Here is a 13,667-nt window from a genome sequence, read left to right as displayed (position 1 = left end):
TCAACACACACACACACACACACACACACACACACACACACACACACAACCTTATTTCACCCATTTTCCCAAAAAGGCACTGTAAACAAGAATAAGAACACTTATTTCCATCACCATTCAGAACATCATTCTCCAGTCCCCTGTGGACCACAGCTCCCAAGTTAATGTGATGTTGCCAAAAGCCTTTCTGGGCACATGTGGCTTGATCTGTCCTGTTGAGATCTGGCATCTCCCAACATGTTATCTCAGACAGAACATCAGAGAGACTCCTGAGACACATAGACACACTGCCAGCATCACACCTGGCCTTTGTTTCCTGCAAGGAACACCAAGGTCATGCCTGCAGCCCAACCATCTGGTAAATCTGACAAGGTAAGCTTGCTGGGGCCTTGAAATTGGGCCAGAGGAGTCCCACATTCCCTCTTCCTGGCATAGGTCCCTAAGCCAAAGGAGCAGTGCCCCAGCCCAACAGAGCTGAAGGAAACAGACATTCACTGGTTCAAACCCCTACTGTCAAAGAAGAGGAGACAGAGACCAGGAAGTTTAAGAAAAGCATTCAATATCCTAGACTTAACAACTCCAGAACAGATGACTGTAGTTAGAACCAAGACATCTGACTTCATTTTGTCTCTTTTTTGTGTGTGCAAGGAACTGTTCTGAGACCCACTAGGTATACAAAGAGGTATAAATTATGGACTCTGCCCAAGGAGCTTACAACAGTCTGAAAAAAATAACTCAGAACAAAAGATGCAAAGAGACCAAGCCAATAACTGAAGAAATAACTCAGGAGGTGTTCAATTGTGCAAATTAAATTATATGCACGTCAGTTAGTCTTGTTCAGTAGGACTGATTCATATCTCTTCAGGCTAAGGTGCTCAGGAACGTTTATACAGAGACAATTAAATTTAAACTGGACTTTGAAGGATGAGCAGCTTTTGACCATGTGCAGAGGGAAAGAGAAGGAAATCCAGATAGGTAAATAGCAAGTTAGGGCCAAGGAAAACAAATAACCCAGTTTGTTGATTTAGAGATATAAGGGTGGTAAGGAACAGTACTCACTATAGAGCAGAATGTCTTGGATTCTAATTCTATGGCTGAACTTTGTCAGTCCAGTCAGTCATTCTTAAGCAAGAGATAACCCCACAGAGCCTCAGTTTCCTTGCTGTATTTGCAGGTAGTGGTTCCAGCCCATGCAGTGGCAGAGAGGATTCAATGAGATTTCTTATACACCATGCAGAAGGCAACAGAAGCCTCTCTGTCCTTCGAATTCCCCCATTCCATGCTCTGGGGGAAATTCAGAGACCACTCCAAGATTTCTGCAAGTATCCAATGGCTTATATGATTACTTTCCAGTCTCAAAACCTCTCTCTCCAAGGTCTTCTTCTCTTTTATGTCTCTCCTTTCCCTAGTTCTCTTGGCTCACACGGACCCAGCTTTGAGTGCTATGTGCAGGATGCCACAGTGATCAAGGATGGGAGCAGATGGAGTGTGAGTGTTGGAGGCAAGCAGATATTTGAAAGTTATTGCACAGACTGGATGTACCAGTTTCCTAGGGCTGCCTTAACAAATCACCACAAACTGGGTGGCTTGAAACAGGAGAAAGTTAGTCCCTCACAGTTCTGGAAGGGCCTTCTACATGAAAGCGTTTGCAGGGCTGGTTCCCTCCTAAGGGTGTGAGGGAGAGTCTGTTGTGTGCCTCCCACCTAGCTTCTGGTGATTGCTGGTGATTGCTGGCATTGCTTGACTTGTAGACACGCCAACTCTGCTTCAATCATCACATGGCCTTCTCCCTCTGTGTGTCTGTATCTAAAACTTCCTCTTCTTATAAAGATACCAGTCATTGCATTAGGGCTTATCCTACTCCAGGAAGACCTCATCAATACTTGATGACATCTACAAAGACCCTATTTCCAAATAAGGTCCCATTCTCAGGGTTAGGACTTGAACACATCTTTCGGAAGATGCATTATAACCCACAACCCTGAAGATAACCTAATCTAAGTCTGGAGTAACAACCATCAGCTATACAGGAAAGTTGGGAGACATGACAAGGTGTCCTGAGGACAAAATCAATTTATTCTCTTGATGTGACTTTGAGTGACCAGAAGGAGAAAATGATGATGGTAGATTTTGGGCTTTGTTGTGTTTATAAGTGACAAAAATCCTGTGCATTACTTGGCAAGTGCATAATACTTTCTCCAGTAGCTGGTGCAGTAGTATCTAAGTTCCATGAACACAGAAACAATTTTGCCTTGTGTCTACCCTTCATACATAGGCTTTCCACAAAATGTATGCAGGGGAGAGAGGAAGGGATGGAGGTAAGGGAGGACAAGGTGAGGTTAGAGAAGAAGGGATGGGCAAGGGTGGAAGAAACATGGGAACTTAGAAGGTATGATGGTTAAAGAGATTCACATTTGAATCAGAAGATCCACCATCATCAGTGTGGACAGGCATCATCTAATCGATTGAGGGTCCGAATAGAACAAACAGGTGGAGGGAGGAGGAATTCTCTGTCCCTCTCTTTTTCAACTGGTCCATCCATCTTCCTCAGTCCCCAGACATCAGAGCTACTGGTTCCGGGCCTTTGGACTCTGGGACTTAGACCAGCAGCTCCCCTGGTTGCCAAGCCTTCAGACTAAAACTAAATTGAACCTTCAGCTTTCCTGGTTCTCCAGCTTGCAGATAGCAGATGGTGGGACTCCTTAGTCTCCGTAATCACATAAGCCAATCTCCTCCTACAGGTATTTCTGTCCTGTCTGTGCTGATCCAACAAAATACCTAAGACGAGGTAGTTTATAAAGAACAGAATGATTTCCCACAGATCTGGAGTCCGGAAAGTCCAAGATCAAGGTGCTGGCTGGTTCCATATCTAGTGAGGGCCTGCTCCATCAGTGGCGTTTTTGGTGGTATCCTTATGTGACAGAAGGCTGTCTAATCCGTTTCTTTCTAGCCCTTTCATAAGGCACTCATCCATTCATGACGGTGGAGCCATCATGGCTTAATCACATCCCACAAGTCTCCACGTCTTAATACCACCTCAATATGGATTACGTTTCAACATGAAATTTGGAGGGGACACATTCAAACCACAGCACTATGTACATCCCATTGGTTCTGTTTCTCTGCAGAACCCTGACTCACACAGAAGGGGAAACCATCTTCAGAGTAAATAAACATTCGTTGTCAATAATGCTTTGTATATATTCTTGATTCCTAAGAGCCAGCTGGAAATATGCTACTAGATCTCAGGCAGATCTTTCATATCCTTTTGGAATCTGGAATACAAATGACATAAACAATGACAGAGCTCAGAAGTGGAGATAGAATGGTAATAAGAGGTTTGGGAGTTATTTTTTCTCATCCCCTCTCCTCCCTGGAAGAAGGATGAAATGAGATCCTTGCACACAAAGAACTGCTGGACATTTCTGCCTTAAGTCTTGCCCATAGACAGTGTTGACAGTCCAGGTGAAATGAACTTGAGCTATGGGACTTTCAAGCCCCTGCAGATCCTACCTGTCCTGTGGATGCGTGAAGAGACCCACTGCACTGTTCTGCTTCCCCACATCTGAGAAACAGAAGTAATAAAGTCACTGTGGTTTATTTATTTTTCATTGCCTCAGATGAAATTGGACTGTGAATATACTTAGACTTCAGATTTTAATTGTGACTAATTACATACAGACTCATAAAATAGCAAAACAACCCCCGAGGCCAAATTAGAGGAAGGTGGAGCTGCTTTCACAAGGTGAATTTACTAATAGTATTCACGTTTTGTGTCTGCAAGCCGCGTCTACTTATTACCTAGCAAAGACAGGTGTGTGGGGGTAAAGCGGTGCTGTAGGAGAGTGAGTGGGCTTCTATTCTAGCGTCTGAGGCATTCCAAAACAGAGGTCAGCTTGCTAATTTTTTCCTATGAAAAGTGCAATGCAGCAGAGACCAGAATGGCTATGCAGTGTTCTCACCTAGAGGGCGCCAAAGTGCAGACCAACAACCCCCTCACCCACCAAGGGAGCCGCCCAAGTCAGGAGCAGGTGGGGAGGTGACTTAGATTACCTATTTCACCATCTTTCTGGAGTTCAGGATGTCTAGAATCACCATTCTCCCTAGCATGGAGTTGCCGCTTGTGTGTGTGTGTGTACGAACACAATATATATGTATATTATTTTGCATATATATGTGTATGATATTGTACACGTTTTTTAAATTTTAATTTTTTTGAAATTTCTGCCTTAACCATCCCAGAGCTGGGTACTAGACAACGAGGGACTATCCCTAGAGCTTAGAGCCCACCAGGATGATTCAAACTAGCCCATCCTAAGCTGCTCACCTGCTTTCCCCAGAGAAACCTCAGGAAAGGCTTTGGTTGAATGCTTTCCCGAGCACCTGCCTCCTGCCTCCTGACCACTCTGGTGTTTTTTCCCATGTGGTCCTATGTGGCGTGGCGTGGCGTGCCTCCTCTTTGTAGGACCTGTGAGTATAATACACTGTTTTCCTGTGTCTCCTCCGTGGCTGCACGTGACTGATCATCTCATAAAGAGAATACAAAACAGCCATATTCATTACTATTCAGCAAATGAAATAAAGATCTTTTGAATGCTTATATGCAAAATGCTGCAGATAATTGTAGAAAATCAAATACGGATGAAATCCTCTCTCAAGAAACTCAAAGTCTTTTAAGAAAATAAAACAAGCACACGAATGACAAGGTCGAAAGTGGTGAGTGCCAGAGACAAGCACAAAGTAAGGGCCGTAGAAGGAGTGCCTCTCACTCATGTCTCTTCTGAGCCATGAACTAATCTCTTGAGACATAACAGTGAGTTCGGAAGGAAGCACATTTCCTAGGTAGCATATAGGAAAACAGTGTCATCCCTAAAGAAGTCACTGTAATAGTGGATTTCAAATGATTTGTAATTTTTTTAAGGTTTTGTTCACTGATGGGCCCATTCACCTGTAACAGAACCTGGTACATAGTGGCCTTCAGAAAATATTCCTTGGGATGAATTAAATTGTTCTGTAAAATGTTCAATAGAAAAGAAATGTGTCTATACACCATGAAATACTATGCAGTCATAAAAATGGATGAGTTTGTGTCCTTTGTAGGGACATGGATACAGCTGGAAACCATCATTCTCAGCAAACTATCGCAAGAACAGAAAACCAAACACCGCATGTTCTCACTCATAGGTGGGAACTGAACAATGAGATCACTTGGACGCGGGAAGGGGAACATCATATACCAGGGCCTATCATGGGGAGCAGGGAGGGGGGAGGGATTGCATTGGGAGTTATACCTGATGTAAATGACGAGTTGATGGGTGCAGCACACCCACATGGCACAAGTATACATATGTAACAAACCTGCACGTTATGCACATGTACCCTAGAACTTAAATAATAAAAAAAACTGTTGAAATCAATAAGTGAATTAAGCAAGGTGATAAAAGATCTATATAAAAATTCAATAATATCTCAATATATTAAGAGACAATTTAAAATTAAAATAAAAACTGTTACTGATACTAGTACCAAAAATGCAATACATATAGAACTATTACAAAAATCTGTATTGAGAAAGCAACAAAATATTGAAAATAATTTTTTAAAATAAAGATATATACCATGTTCAAAAAAAAAGAGAAATGTGTCATCTTCAAGTGTAATAAGCACTTATAAAATCCAGTAGTTACTCCCTCCCATACACGAAGTTTAAGATACTTAACAGTGTTACTGAATTTAATATTTTACAAATGCCTTTATCCCTAGAAGAATGAATGATATGGATGCTTTGCAGCCTCTAACTTGATGAAGACCACCACGATGGATCTGTAACCATGTATAAGAATGTTCCATGTCAAAAGATAAATCAGAACAAAACAAAAAACAGAAAGTAACAAGTGCCATCAAGGATGTGGAAAAACTTTTGCGCACTGCTATTGGGAATATAAAATGGTGCAGCCACCACAGAAAAGAAAATGGTGGCTCCACAAAAATTAAACAGAATTACTGTATAATCCAGGATCCCATTTTCTTTGCATATATAGCTCAAAGAACTGCAAGCAAAGATTGAACAAATACTTGTACACCTATCTTCACAGCAGTATTATTCACAACAGCCAAAAGGGAGAATCAACCCAAGTTTGCACCAACAGATGAAAAGAAAAACAGTATGTGATCTGTTCATACAATGGAATATTATTTAGCCTTAGAAAGGAAAGGAATTCCAAGACATGCTATTAATACAACATGGATGAACCTTGAAGACATTATGGTAAGCGGAATAAGCCAGTCACAAAAGGACAAATACCGCATGATTCTACCTATATGAGGTACCTAGAGTAGTCAAATTCCTAGAAGCAAAGTAGAGCGGTGGGTGCCAGGGGCTTACAGGAAACAGAATGGGCCATTATTGTATAATGGGTACAGAGTTCCAATTTTGGAAGATAAAAAAAGGTTCTGGAGGTGGATGGTAGGGATAGTTGCACAACAATGCAAATGTACTTAATGCCATTTGGCTGTACACTTAAAAATGGTTAAAATGATACAATTTATGTTACGTATATTTTACTATAGTTTTTTAAAAACCAATTTTTTTTTAAGTTCCAGGTACACAAGACAACTGACATTCTCATGTGTATTAACAATGGAAGTAAAATAATCAGTGGTTTGGTATCTGTCCCCTCCTCCTGTGCAGTAAAACGGAAAATAAAAGCAAAATTAATGTTCATACTTAGAATTACAAGTAAATCTAAATTTTTAAGATTAAAAACAAGGGTAGACAAAAGTAGCAAATCTTGGGGAGCTCTGAGACAGAAATCTCTAAATCTTATATTAAATGAAAAACTTCAATTTTAACAAAAGCAAAAGGAAACCCGAGTTGATGCAGAGATGTTAACAGCTCGTGTTCAGCTTACAAAAACTGCTGAGTTGGAACTCATTGCTCTAATCAGCACCTACTAGGAGCCAGAAACAACCTGGGGTTACACTGGTTTCAAAAGTACATATGTATGTTTATTAGCTTCGCAGGGGGGAACACATCTGTGAATACTCGTATTTAATACTTCCTAACCTTCTGTATAATGTCCACTTTAAGAAACTGAGACTAGCTCTGATTTTGCCCTCTTTGACTTTCAGGGTCAACAAGCTTTATTAAAGGCAATTTAGTGTCACAGGAAGAGAAAATTTACAACCTTGATCAACGAGGAATACAGAGGACACAAAGGTAAATACATGTGATGGAGACCTACGCCAAAAATGCTGTATCAGTCAGAGTGCTGGAAGGAAACAGATGGTACATTCAAACCAGGCAACCGAGCTGAGGTTAATGGAGGGCTATTTACACAGGTGTGGGTGGGGCTATGGGAACCAACAAGAGACACTGAAGCACCCATGGGCAGCACCCCCTGGAGAGCCATTACCTTCCCTAGGACTGATGGGACTGTAAGGAGAGAGGTCACCAGACCCCACGGAGAGCTAGAGGAGACAACTGTGAGGCAGTGAGCTTCACACAGGAATGTAGCCCCTGCCGACCCGTGGCCTGAGAGGAGCATTGGTACCCCAACCATTCTGTCCTCCTGCCCCAACTTCCTCTGTGCCTCCATGAGCCAATGGGAAGCCAGAGGGTAACAGAGCCCAGGTGAGGCTGTTTATAGAGGTCAGCATTCTGGGGTTCTGAATATGGTGGGGAGGGAGGCAGGGAATCTGAAAGGTCAGACACAGAACGTCAAAAACATTCTTATCTGTGGTTTTCATCTAGTGCTCTTAAACAAGACTCACTAACCTACTGCGTTTTAAAATACAGCTTGCCAAAGTCTATGTTAATATTACTTAACTTTGATGTGTATCCGTGATGGTTAATTTTGTGTGTCAACTTGACTGCACCATGGGATGCTCCTAACCAGTTGAATGTTATTTCTGGGTGTATCTGTGAAGGTGTTTCTGGAAGAGATCAGGATTTGAGTTGGTGGACTGATTAAAGCAGATGGCTCTCCTCAACGTGGCTGGGCCTCATCCAATCCATCCAGGGTCTGAATAGAAGAAAAAGGGAAAGGAAGGGAGGACTTTTTCTCTTTGTCTGACTGAGCTGGGATGTTGATCTTCTGCCCTCTGTGCTTCTGGTTCTCACGTCTTTAGACCTGGGCTGGCATCTATACCATCGGCCCTCCAGCTCTCAGGCCTTTCTTTGACCTTCATCAGCTTTCCTGGGTCTCCAGCTCGCAGAGAGCAGCTCATGGGGCTTCTCAGCCTCCACAATCGCATGAACCAGTACCTGATAATAAATTGGTTTTGGTTTTCCAGAGAACCCTGATTAATACACTATCTGTGCATTCACTTAGGAGAAACAAAGTCATTAAATGTGAAAAAAATAAAATTGAGTCACTCAGAAGAATCACAGTATAGCTGCCCATCACATACTACAAAGAACAAAGTATACTCAATTATTTAAGAATAAGAATTCTACAAAGAAAATGACTGGTTATCTGCGCTTACACAAAATATTTCATGGAAATTTTATTACCGTGCTTTTTTTTTTTTTTTAAATTTAACCATCATTATGTTGTGCATTCATCTGGAGTTTTCAGTTGTTCAGAATTCCCTGTTGGCAGCCAAATTCCTGTCTGGGAAAATGTATGAGCCAGCCTTCATCTTCCACGATGACTTTCCAAGGAACCATTACAATTAAGAGAATGTGAGTTACTCATCTCCAATAACTGTACATGATGCAATATTCTGAGGATTTGTTAACTGTCTCTGACACGAAATCATCTACTCACAGTAGGTGCTTCACAAAAGCCATCTTGAATGAATGAAGACCCTTTCTCACAGTAACAAAGTTGGGTCCAGGCTCCTTCATTTTTGCTCAGCAAGATGAAGCTAAGGAAACAGGAAGTAAGTCATCAACCAAATCATTATAACAAAACGTTCTATTCCATTCTCCATAATTCACCCTTCAGTCTAGGGGAACACTGACAATTGCCCCTCCAGATACAAAGAGACTGCCTCCTGTGAAGACACCTGCCTCACCCAAAGCCACATTTCCTTCCAGGTTGCCCCACCTCCGATGAGTCACTGATTCGCAAACCATAAAGGTCCGCCCTCTTGCCTCAACTCAGCATAGCTCTGACAGATCGTCCCATCTTCCCATCTCCCTTGAGGTCTGACTGGGGTTGCTGCTGACCCAGTGATATAGGAGTTAAGAAGAAAGTACTGAGGCAGATAGTGAGGGTATGGGAGTCTTCAGTAAGGTTTTCCTTTTAATGAAAAGCCGCCCCCAGATCATTTTCTTTTCTAACAAAGAGCAGCCTGGAAAATCGAGCTGCAGACATAGACAGAAAGCTGAAAGCTTGCACAGGCGAATGCCGGCAGTTCTGCCAATAAAAATATATTACCTGGGGCCGGCGCGGTAGCTCACGCCTGTAATCCCAGCTACTCAGGAGGCTGAGGCAGGAGAATCGCTTGAATGCAGGAGGCGGAGGTTGTGGTGAGCCGAGATCACGCCATTGTACTCCAGCGTGGGCAACAAGAGCAAAACTCCGTCTCAAAACACAACAACAAAAAACACTACCTGGGATTAGGCATGTTCTAAATGCCTAGAACATGCCCAGAACGGCTCCATCTTCTCTTTTTGCCAGCCCTGCGTACAGTAACGACTGGACAAGATGGCGCCGGCCAAGTGGAAAGCCTAGTTGCTGAATAAGATTAGGGTGGGGTGACCAGCCTTCCCTGCGCGCTACGTAAACGTCACCCCTGGTCTAACCAATCGCTGGGCCCTACATAAATCAGACACCGCCTCCTCAAGCCTGCCCTTAAAACCTGCTGCAGTCAGTCACGGGCCAGCCGTTCCCTCAAGGATGTCTGATAGCTGGTCTCCTCTGTGTTTTCTTCTGCTTATTAAACTTTCCGCTCCTTAACTCAACCATACGTGTCCATGTCGGTAGTCATCTTGACGAGAGATGATGAACCCCGGATATTTACCACAGACAGCGATGCCGCTTCACCAGCGTTGCACTCTACTTACCCGCTTCCTGATCCTGCCTCAGCTTCTCCTCTCCACAGGTGTTGATCCCAAGAACAACCCGTAAGAAATGTCCTGCACGCTAATCTCCATCTCACAGTCAGCTTCCCAGGGAATGCAGCAATTACGAAGCATTCAGCTTAATTGTGTTGATCGCTTTATGATTTTGTGTTTTTTTTAAAAATATTGAAATGTAACATATATTCAAAAGTGTGGATAAAGTCTCCATAACGATTAGTTTCCTGCGCCATGATGGGGCCGGGCTTTAGTGCCTTTTTGTATGTGTGTCTGTGTGGTAAGACGGAGTTTTGCTCTTGTCAACCAGACTGGAATGCAATGGCGCGATCTCGGTTCACTGCAACCTCCTGGGTTCAAGTGATTCTCCTGCCTCAGCCTCCCAAGTAGCTGGGATTACAGGTGCCCTCCACCACGCCAGGCTAATTTTTGTATTTTTAGTACAGATGGGGTTTCATCATGTTGACCAGACTGGTCTTGAACTCCTGACCTCAGGTGATCTCCCTGCCTCAGCCTCCCAAAGTGCTGGGATTACAGGCGTGAGCCACTGCACCCGGCCGTTAGTGCCCATTTATTTAATCAAACACTAATCTAAGTAGTGCTGTAAAGGTATTTTGTAGATGTAGTTAACATATACAATCAGTTGACTTCACATAAAGATTACTTTTCATACTGTGAGTAGGCCTCATACAATCAGTTGAAAGCCTTAAGAGCAAAATCTGAATTTTCCTAGAGAAGAAAAAATTCTGCCTAAAGACTGCAACATCATTTCCTGCCTGAGTTTCAGCCTGCCAGCTTCTCCTACGGATTCTGGACTTGCCAGCCCCACAACCATGTAAGCCAATATGCTAAAATAAATTTCTTAATATAATTCTTAATGTATATATCCTTTTGATTCTGTTTTTCTGGAGAAATCTGACTTATACAGTCTCTTAACATGATTGTATATCTGTCAATTTTTATATATTTTGTGGCTGTGTTATTAGGTATAAACACATTTACGATTATTTCGTATTAAACGTGAAACTATTATTATTCTGAAATGAGCCACTCTTTGCTTTGATTTTGTAGCTTTTGCTTTGCATAGCAGTTTTACCATCCCTTACTTTCAACCTGTCGATATCTTTCTATTTAAAGTAAGCAGCTTGTTTAGCTTTGTTTGGTATTACCCTCTCTGACGAGCTTTATATTTCAATTTGAATATTTAGTCTGTTTATATTTACTGCAATTCAAGGTTAAATCTACCATCTTACTATTGATTCCTATTTTCTCTGTCTGATCTATGATTTTTTTTTGTCCTTCCTTAAAGTTTTTGGGTTTATTTAATATTTTCTAATTACATTTCTTCTTCTATTAGCTTGTTATTTATATGATGTTTAAAAATTGGTGTTTTCTCTAATAGGTGCAACATGCATTCTTGACTTATTAAAGTGCTGTTGGTGTGCATTTTAAAGGCACTACTGTAATTATGTATACAAGTAATGTTTACCTAGATTTACCACATAGACATTCTGACGATTGCTCTGTTACTTCCTGAATTTCCATGCTTTGCTCTACTATATGCTATTTACTATAATAAATGCATAACATTTATTGCCTATAGCTCTAAAGGCAAACAGGCAGTGCAGTTCCAATTTTATAGATGAGGAAACCAAAGTTCAGGGAAATATAGTGAAAAGAGTACAGCTTGATAGCTAAAAGCATAAACTCTGGAATCCAGTAGAATATTCCACCCACTGATCTTATCATTTTCAGAAAGCTGTTTCCTGCTGTAAGCTTCTCTTTGTCTATAAAATATCAAATAATAATAATAACAACACTTACCTCATTCTGGTTGTGAGAGTGAATTAAGAAACGTTGAATGTTTCGTGAGATGTCTGGCACATTTTAAGAACAATCCACATGTTCACATTGGTTATGATGATACCCAGCACTGCTGTAATAAACGTATCGTCCACTGCTGCTGCCCTGGCCACTGTGCTCCTTTAAGAGAAATGCTGCCTTCTAAAGCATGATGAAGGAGGGAGAATTAAGCAATCATTGAGAAAGTGGTGGCACCACTTTGACCAGGGATGAGATCTGACCCAAGGGCAGCCAGAATATCAGGCAGCCTGTGTCCTTCAAAGTGGCCTGGCTTCTCCAACAAATCTCTGCTCAAAAGAGATTATGGTGACTATCTAAGACCATCAACTCTCTCCCATTAGGATCTGAACAGGGAAAGACTGGAAGAATGGGCTGGTTGGTAGCTATGGGAGAAATATCAGAACATATAAAGAGAAAGGGAACAGTGCCCTGAGAGCAGTGGCTGGAGCACAGCTGGCACTGTATTCTTGCAACAAATCCTGACTACTGGGTAAGCCTGCAAGACTGAAAGGGCTTGCGCAGCACATCTGCCCAGAGTGGTATAGTTAAGTGATGGAGATGATACTTACTCTCAATAGTTCAGACCATGAAGACATGGTTTATCTGCTCTGCCATTCAACCTTCCCCTCATTATCTAGGTTGTCTAGATAATTATCTAGACAATTATCTAGACCGAGATATGGGACAGAGATATGCATAATGTGCATTTATGTTGCCTAAACTTTCTAAATGGCATGAAATAAAAGCTAAATGGACTATTAAGAAATCAGGTTTTTGTTGTTGTTGCTGTTTAGGACAAACATTTGAATGGAAAGCATGACAGGATTAACGTGTCTAATTTTAATTTTTAGACATAAGTCACTAATATCCTTATTGAAATATGGATTCATCTAGATTGAATTTAATTTTACTATTTTGCATATAATTACAGAGTCTTGGAAACTGTGGGGGAAAGTGTGCCCAGTCAATCTCTGCTTTCTATAAATAAGAAACCAGTAGCATTTAATTCAGAGAAAGTAAATGTTGGCTCATAAAGGAGCAGAATATTCCTCCTTTGTAAAGTAAGGAATAATAGTGACTGTTACCATTCACTGGACCATCTCACTCCCATTCCCATCTGGAACTCAGGCCTCCCTGAATTCCAGAAGCAATGCCCTGGTGATAGAGAAACTTCTCTGGATTGGAGTTTTGGGAAATGTTATAAATGACTTAATGTATCAATGCACAATGGAAGTAGAACTATGGTATCTTAAGTCTCATTCCAAGAAGAAATCATTCTAGAGGTTGTTGACACAATCACCCAGTGTGTAGTGTAATTCCATTTCTAATCTTGTTCCAATACAAGTCTGGAAACTTAGACCCCCATGGTTAGAAACAATGGCTGTTACTGGCAAAAACTGAAAAGCTGACTTTTGAAATATAAAAGATTTTCTTTCATGTTGTCATATCAATTTTCTGTTCTATTTAGCATTGCCTTTATACTTGTAAAACCCTTTTTCCACTCTGAGATACACAAATATTCTGCTGCATATTCTTCTAAGATTTTTATAGTGGCTTATTTTTGACATTTAAATCTTTAATCAACCTGGTATTTCTTTTGGGGTAATGTGTCAGAATACATGTCTAGGTTTACTTCATTGTATTAATGTATGTATTCTTTTCCCAGAGTTTTTATTTCATTTCATTGTTCCAATAATCTATTCTTGTGCCAAAACCACATGTTTTGTCTATATTAGTGTTATGTTTCTATATATAACAGGGCAAATCTCACTGGTTA

General features: G+C 41.3%; 1 long non-coding RNA gene across 1 annotated transcript in view; it reads right to left on the bottom strand.

Moving 5' to 3' along the window:
- Nucleotides 1-9,891, bottom strand: part of LOC119619303 (uncharacterized) — a 35,207-nt gene extending 25,316 nt beyond the window's left edge. Inside the window, exons 1-2 of the long non-coding RNA XR_005235701.2 lie at nucleotides 9,563-9,891; nucleotides 8,516-8,871 (exon numbers count right to left, since the gene is read on the bottom strand). This is a non-coding gene — a long non-coding RNA (uncharacterized lncRNA). The remainder of the gene's footprint in view (nucleotides 1-8,515; nucleotides 8,872-9,562) is intronic.
- Between the last annotated feature and the right edge of the window lie 3,776 nt (nucleotides 9,892-13,667).

The sequence above is a fragment of the Chlorocebus sabaeus genome, chromosome 2 (assembly GCF_047675955.1).
Source record: "Chlorocebus sabaeus isolate Y175 chromosome 2, mChlSab1.0.hap1, whole genome shotgun sequence".
Taxonomy (NCBI): Eukaryota; Metazoa; Chordata; class Mammalia; order Primates; family Cercopithecidae; genus Chlorocebus; species Chlorocebus sabaeus.
Note: the sequence above shows the minus strand (reverse complement) of the source record. Positions and strands in the feature narration are given on the sequence as shown.